Raw genomic sequence first — 8,032 nt, forward strand, 5'->3', positions numbered from 1 at the left:
GGCCACTCTTGTTTCCAAGATTGTGCATAAATTGTGTTAAAATTAATTTATTTCAAAAGACAATTTTCTCCAATAACCAAAGGTACTTGACATTTTGACTACAGCTTGTCTGGCTCAACTAAAGCTTTGGACGTTGACTCTTATTGCTTAAGCTAAATGCTTTAGAAAAAAATTGGAATTAACTTAGTTATAATTTCATCGTTCAATAGAAAAAATTTAATTTTATTATATGATATATAAAACAAAAATAATTTAAATTAGTGGACCCCAAAAACGTTATGCATGAACATCGGAGAAAAATACATTCATAAATACGGGTCAAATTGAGAACGAATATCAGCTGATGTCAAATTTTAATTTTTTGATAAAACAAGAGATTCTGGTAGGCAGACAAAAAGGACAGCAAAGACAACAAATATGGGTTGACAACAGGAAAACAACTTTGGACAACACAGCGACGTACAGATGAACGCAGTAATGAAAACACGTATGTATAATCTGGACGACACAATGCAAGCCGGGACGAACAAAGTAGGCGTTCTTTTGTGTTTGTCCGTGTTATCACAATTATTTTTCCTTACTGAAATTATGCCATACGAATTCATGTGTCGTCTAAGCACGCAGAAATTGAAATTATCTGATAATGACTTATTCTCCGTGTGTTATGTAATTATCTTTGTAGTGAATTCGTGAGGTTTTTTTAAGCGAAATTTATTTGCAGCCGGCAGGGCCTTCATCGAAGGGTAACGAAAAGTGATAATGAAAATTGTAGGTAATGAAAATATAAGGTAACATCAAGTTGAATTAAATTTTTTTTAACTGACTAGAAGCATATTGGTGCAACTCCAGTGCTATTTGACGCCATGTTTGTTCCACATGCACTCCATGGCGACACCGATCAGCTAGGTGTGACTAGGCCTTGTGGCTGCGGATATGCACATTACACACATAATTCTGAAGCTTCATGGCAATGCTAGAAACTGAATTTTCATGAGCATATAAATTTAAAATTATAGAACGTACACGCAGCAGTAATCTTAGTGTATCGTAATTGTGATAAAAGCACCTCGAATCACAATTTATTTATGTCTATCAGGTTACCCGCCGAAAACATAAATGACAGCAGCAGCATTGCCTGCAGCGCTGTTAGTGATTTGACGTAGAATTACATTAAAACATACGTTTTCTACCAACAGATGTAGAATACGTCTAAACTAAACGTTATTGATCTCTGTGAGATTTCACTTCTAATGCGCGTGTTGGCCACGCATCCATGTGTTTTTGAATTGAATTATTTCATACACACACATACAAATTTTTGTTTGTTAAAGGATATTATCGCAAAAATTACTTCTGCAGGTTTTTCATTTGTTGTTGAGTCAAAAATTTTGCACTATATATTTACTGAACTTTATTTTGAAGCTGTAAAATGCCACGCAAATAATCCTAACTACGTATGACAATTTGCGTGACTTTTTACCGGTATCGGATAAAATTTTAGACACAGCACCAAATGTGAAAGAGCTATTATTATAAATTGACAGAAAAAGTCCTTAAATAATAGTAATTAGAAAAAAATTCAAATAAAAAAGACGTGTGGGACATAGCCTTTTAAAAATTCTAAACGGCGGCTTAGAGGATCTCTTTGGATCGTAGAAATGTGCCATGCCGACGTGCAGGATTTTTATGAAGCAATTAAAACGCCTCCCTTCTTTCTCTGAATTTGTTTCTTCGGTCTTAAGTTTTTTTTTCATACTGTTCACTTCCATACAGTTTGATAAGTTTCTTTGTAACTTCCTTGTGCTTTACCGTGTTCAAATGATATTGTCGCGGGTTGAAATTTTGCAGGGTTGTTGAAATCAAATTTAGGGACTTTACTGACGGGACTCTGGGCTGGCTGCTCTGTTCACTCGTCAGCGCAAGTGGCGTGACCATGTAATTGGGGCACGGGGCCGGCGCGGCGCGCTGCGGGCTTGCAGAATTTTGTTTGTTTGTTTGGCCGCGCGCTGGCGCAGCCACGGGCCGCAGTTACTGGGGCGCGCTGTCGTAACAAGCCGCGCGGTGTGGCCTGCACATTGGGGTAGAGGGGGGGTAGTCTTCCCAGATGTTCTAGTTAGTTGTTTAGTAAATTTGACTTCAATAACGAGCTTTTGTTATGGTAGGCGCGGCAGGGCGCGCGAATTTAAGCGCAAGTGATTGGTGACTCAGGCTCACTCAGGCGGAGGCTATGCGTCTCACCTGTGGTCACGAGTTGTTAGTTCGTTCGTGATGTAGGAATTCAAGCTTTCGGGCGGAAGCTATGGTCGACGCCAGAGGCCACGAGTCGTTTAATTTAAGTTAGGTCATAATGTAGTCGTCAAGCTTTCGGGCGGAGGCTATGGCCCTCGTCAGGGGTCACGCGTCATAGTTTTTAAAATGTAATGTTCGTTCGGGATTTCAAGGGCAGGAGAGGCCCCTACGTTATTTTTTTTAAAGTAATCGATCAAGAAAGGCTTTTCGGAAAATGTGAGTATGGACTTATCTTTGTTTTAATTTTAAGTATTAATTATGATTTGAGGTATTCGGAAGGACTAGGGAAGTGTTTAGTGAAGTTCTCTCATTCTCTCTCTTGTAAGGTCGTTCAATCGTTAAGGAAGTAAAGAGATTATTGTTTTAAATTGTAATCCCGCTATTTAAATGTTCTTTAAAATGATGTTGAGTATTTGACTTTAAGAATAAAATAATTTTAATTAAGTATTATGTTATTTTGCAAAATCTCCTTAGTTCAGCTCTCACCAGACATCCTGTACGGGATGACGAACCTATGATCCTAGGTACAGTAAAGTATTTTATGAAGTTAAGACTAGTTGATGCCAAGCGAGTTGTTTCTATGTAAAGAGCTACGATTCTCTCCCCCCTCTGAAGGTGGATCGTGACAGAAATGGCGGTGGCACCGGCTAGGTGCACGTGATAGAAATGGTAGAGTTCGCCGGATAGGTTCTATTTCTGGAGAGAGAGAGAGGTAGATTTTTATGTTTATTATTAAGTTAGTTTCAGCTTCTGATAGCAGGTTATTAAGAGTTTACTTGAGGAGAGGATTACGGAATTTTAGTCTATAGTGGAGGAAGTCTTTGAGATTTTTTTTTTGACGTAACAGATGTTTATTTGAGGATACTTGTAAGGATAAAGTTTATAGTGATAAGTTGTTTTAAGTCGTTGAATTTATTGTAGATTTATATCGGGGATTATTACGTGAGGAGAATACGTTATAAGTTAAATGCTTATTAGAGATAATGCAAGTGGTTTAATTTAATTGAAGTTCATTTTAAGATTGTAGGTTAAGAGAATTATAATTTAAAATAAAGTTTTTTGTCGTAAATAGGAATTATTTTCAAGAGAAGTTTGTTTTGTTTTCGTGCGCGTAGGAGACGAGACGTACGAATTAAATCAGTCGAGGGAAGGATAAACGTTAGAAAGGAATTAAAGAGAAAACGAGAGTTTATGTAAAAGAGAGTTATAGAATTTATAGTGATGTTTTGTTTTAATTAGAAAAATGTTGAGAGTTGTTTCAGAACGACACGTCAGTGGACGTGGCAGAGTGAACACGTGACGGGGAGGTGCTGAGACCTAGCGGAGAACGGAGGAACCGCAAGCGAGGGTTGGCGCACCTGATGGAATTCGGTGACGTCACGAGCACGTACAGAGACGTGGACGGCCGTGACCTTGTTTTGATCAGCTGTACGGTAACTTAGCGATAAGAAAATAGACTATTGGTTAAATAAATTTAAATTTAAGTGTGTTTTAGGAGAAGAGGAACTTTCAGTATGTAAGTAATTTAATTTAAGAAGTGTATGATGTATAGGCTAGAAGTGTTTCGTTGTAAGTTGTTTATGTTTTTGTTAGTTAAATTCTACCTCGGTTTTAAAAATATTTTTTTGGGATTTGTAAACATTATTAAGGAGGTACACTATAAAATCGATAAGCATTGAGAAAACTGGGAAGGCTAGATTTTGTGTGTAGAGGGAATTTACTCCAAAAGAACAGAGAGACAAAATTAATGTTTTCATTAGGGCGAGGGACCCTAAGGTGAGGCGTTGTGTCCCTGGGAAGAAAGGGAATTGTAGCGCAGACCATAGGAGATGGGCTGACTACGGAATTAAGGGTCAGGAGAATCCTGAGAGTTGTGAGTAGTTTGGGGCAGGAGTTCCCCATGGTAGTACCGAAGTGGCTATCCTGTATGGGATAGGGTACCATTTCAATGAAGTTTGTTGGTGGGGTTAGAGCCCCCTGTGTAGTGGGCCTATAGCAGATAGGCACTACAGTGAATTTGGTTATTTTGTGAGGTAAATTCCCTGGAGGTTAAGTAAGATTGGATTCAGTTAGGAAGGAGGGAAATGAGAAACATTGCTGTAGAGAGTTAGTGTACTTGCCTAATGTGAAATTGAATTTTACTAAATTAATTTAGGAGAAAGTTTTGTTCGGTAAATAAATAATAATGGAAGATAGCTAGATAATTAATTAATTTTTTTTGAGTAAGGTGTTTTAAGTAATGAAATAAAATAATGTGAAGAAGTTTGAATAATTGGGGAGGAATTTCTTTAAGAGTTTAGATAATTGTTTTTGAATTTATTGAGATATTCAGCCAGTGGAGTTTGAGTATGAGAGATACAGTGAGATTTCAAGGAAATTGGTTGTTTATTAATTAGGACGAATGAGATTTTATGATTTAGAGTCAGTAAGCATAGTTAAATTTACGACATAATATTTGTTGACAGTTTACAGTTATTAAGGAGAAAACAGAGTAATCTATTTATTTTTATTTTAAGGGTTTGAAGATAAGATTATGAATTTTTTTTTTGAAAGTTTCTTGGGCATGTTTGAATAATTTTTATTTGGATTTTAAGAAATTACAGAGAAAATTTAATTGATTTACATTAGTTTGGAAGTATGGTGGTTTAGTGTTCGATTAGCCCTAACTTGATGGTCGGATCCCAAAAGAATGCCGTAAAACCGATAGCCAATTGAGAGGAATGCGGTAGGCGCTTGTGTAGAGAGGGGTTGTGGGAAAACTCCTTGGGACTGATGGCAGATCAGGGGCCCTAAATAGTGTGTGATGCTGTAAAACCAGTGCAGAGAAAGCCTGGTATGCTTAAATTTTTGGGCACAGGTTATGTAAACCTGGGGTTCCATGGGATTTAGTCATGTTAGCTGCTGTGAGACATTAAGATTTCCAGGCTCCATAGTAAATTCAATGTAAATTTTTGTTTTCTTAAAATAATAAATTTGTTTTTAATTTTTTTTGAGATATTTGATTTGTAACAGTGAATACAGACCCCGAGGAATAAGAGTTGTCATGCTGTGAGAGGAGAAGGTGGTAGGCTTAAAAGGGTACAGGCACCACAGAGGTTATGTGCATTGCATAATTTAAATATAAGGAAACTTGAGAATTTGAAATTTTGTTGTTGGGTTGGACACCCATAAGAAGAGTATAGGCAGAATTTTTATTGTTATGAGATGTCTAATTTAATTGAAAAGAAGAAAGTTTAAAGATGCAAGGTAACATTATTATTGTAATAATTGAAAGAGATTAAGAGGTAGAGAGAAATAGGCAGTTTTTGTTTGTAAGTACTAAAGTTTACATATAGAAATTTAGTAACTAAGAATGAATAATAAGTTAAGTCTAGTGTAAAAGTTTTTTTTAAGTTTGTTAAGTTAAGAGTCACAAGTAAATTTTTTTTAGAGAGAATGTCTTTGATAGGAAGTATTAGAAACTTATGGGAATTTTAGGGTAACATAAATAATGTAGGTAATGAATAATAAATAGATGGTAGGTCTTAAGTTAAGATTAACATTTGAAGCAGAATTTAATTAAGAAGAAGGAAAATAAATAGGCCTAATGAAAAGAACAAAAAAGGATTTTATGGTAAAGCATTTTTTTTAAGTAATAAACAATGAATAATAATGTTGTTTCAGGGTAATGTGTACTAATAATACAATTTTTTTTTAGGACCAAAGAACAGGAATTATGTAATTTAAATTAACATGTATTTTTGAAACTGTTACAGATTCCTTAAGATGAGCTGAGCAGCAGTCCAGTTTACAAGATGACAAGAGTTCGAGAGACAAGATACAAGATCACTGAAACAAGAGCCAAGACTGAAGATTCAAGAGAAGAGAAAGCTGGCAGCCATGGACTTACAAGTGGAGATTAATAAGGTCATGTAAAGTTTTATTTTTTTTATGGAAGACAGTAACTGGAGTTTTTTTGTTATAAACATTATTTACAGAACTTTTTAGGTTATAGTAATGTAATGGAACTAGTGAGTTGTGGTAGCTGTCAAAAAGAACTAATACCTTAAGTTTAATTTTTAAAGTTAATTTTCTTAATTTACAGAGGGATTAGTAGTTTTTTTTAAACCTTATTTAGGTTGGAATTTAAATACAATAGCTTATTATAAATGTGTACGAACAGTTCAAGTTCACCGTACTGATAGGTAGGTCAGATGATCTTATTGATTTTGATGATTTGTTGTTTTGAGTTGATTTTTAAGTGTTGTGAATTAGACAATGAAATAGTTCTGAAAACTTAAATTATTTCAAGCTAAGAAATAGTAAAGTTAATTGTAACTCAAAGGACACCAGAATTTAATTTTTTTTTTGAATTAGTAATGTTTGAAAATTTTATACTTTACAAGAAAGGTTATAAACAAACAGATCGGATGGAACAAGGATGCAGTAAATCACAATTTCATTTAGAATTATTGATTTGCTTTTGAGGTTATGAAGGAAAAGTAGCTATAATTTAAAAATTTGAATAAAAATGGTTTTTTTTTAATTTGTTTGAAATAGAAAATTTAAAAGTTAATTAGTCATGATCTAGGTGGGTGATGGGGTGGGAATTGGCCACTCTTTTTCCCTATAACCTCCCTAACATGGCCTTCTATTACATCTAACAGAAAAAAAAAAGAAGAAAAAGAAGACTTATTATTAGTTAGAATGTTTTTTTATGAAGATACCTGATGAACTTTTTTTTTATTGTTGGGAAGAATAGTAGCAAGATTAATCAGATGTTTTACTCAGAAGAAGAAGAAGAAGAAGATAAAGCAGTTTTATGACTCGACAAGCCAGAGATTGGTGTTTCCCCTCTGCGCTTCTATTGACTACGTTGTTTACTCTCATGGGATAGCTGGTTCGGCACCATGGAGAGAGATTGGTGGGCATTGTGGTTGCCCCCAGAAGAAAAGAAGAGTAGAAGAGGTTATGGGTGGGTCATGTGAACTGACCTTCAACCCAGTTACTTCGTGGGGACTATTTGCTGTATAGAGAAGATCAAGACTCAAGAGTTAGGGAAAATCATTGGAGGTCATGTTTCCCTTCCTTAAGTTTTTCCTATCAAATTATTTGCCTGATTAGATTATGCTAAGGGTGGGATACTTTATGTTAGCAGTTGAATTAATTAATTTTATTTTTTTGTGTGTTTGCATCCTTGCCCATCGATTGCAGTTTAGTAGTTAGTTTTGTATTTGTCAGGCGTGATGGTAATGCCTGTTGATGATGTTTCAGAATTGTAATCTGTTCGTGATGAGGATGGCACAACTCCGAAGCAGATGTGGGGAGAAGTTGTGAGCTGCCCTGGAAGCCAGTCCAGTAGCTGTTGGAGTTGAGTGGTGTTTGCTGATGGCCAGCCCAGGGAGCTACTCTTCTCGACAACACTGACTTCGAGGAGTTGCACCAACCTTCACGAGATAAGAGTTTAATTAATTGAAACACTGTAAGGACACTTAATTTTTTTTGAAGAACGAAAGAAGTATGGTAATAAACGGAAACCGAAAAAAAAAAAAATAATAATAATTATCAAGAATTTGCACATTGTTTAACGAATACTGAGAAACTAAGAACAGTAATTTAATTTGTAAAGAGAGCTTCACTAACAGAACAATTTTTTTAGAATTGAGAACTCGAGCCTCTGAAGGTTCCTGTGAGAACAAACCAGATAAAAGTTTTACCTTTAATTTTATGAATACTTGTTGTTTTAAAATAAATCTTATGCAGA

General features: G+C 35.3%; 1 long non-coding RNA gene across 1 annotated transcript; it reads left to right on the plus strand.

The window, feature by feature from the left end:
- Positions 1–1,843: 1,843 nt before the first annotated feature.
- LOC134527144 (uncharacterized) lies at positions 1,844–7,821 on the plus strand. Its single transcript, XR_010074096.1, has 2 exons — positions 1,844–3,805; positions 6,045–7,821. It is a non-coding gene; the product is annotated as an uncharacterized LOC134527144 (long non-coding RNA).
- The last annotated feature ends 211 nt before the right edge of the window (positions 7,822–8,032 follow it).

This window comes from Bacillus rossius, chromosome 1 (genome assembly GCF_032445375.1).
Source record: "Bacillus rossius redtenbacheri isolate Brsri chromosome 1, Brsri_v3, whole genome shotgun sequence".
NCBI classification, from domain to species: Eukaryota; Metazoa; Arthropoda; class Insecta; order Phasmatodea; family Bacillidae; genus Bacillus; species Bacillus rossius.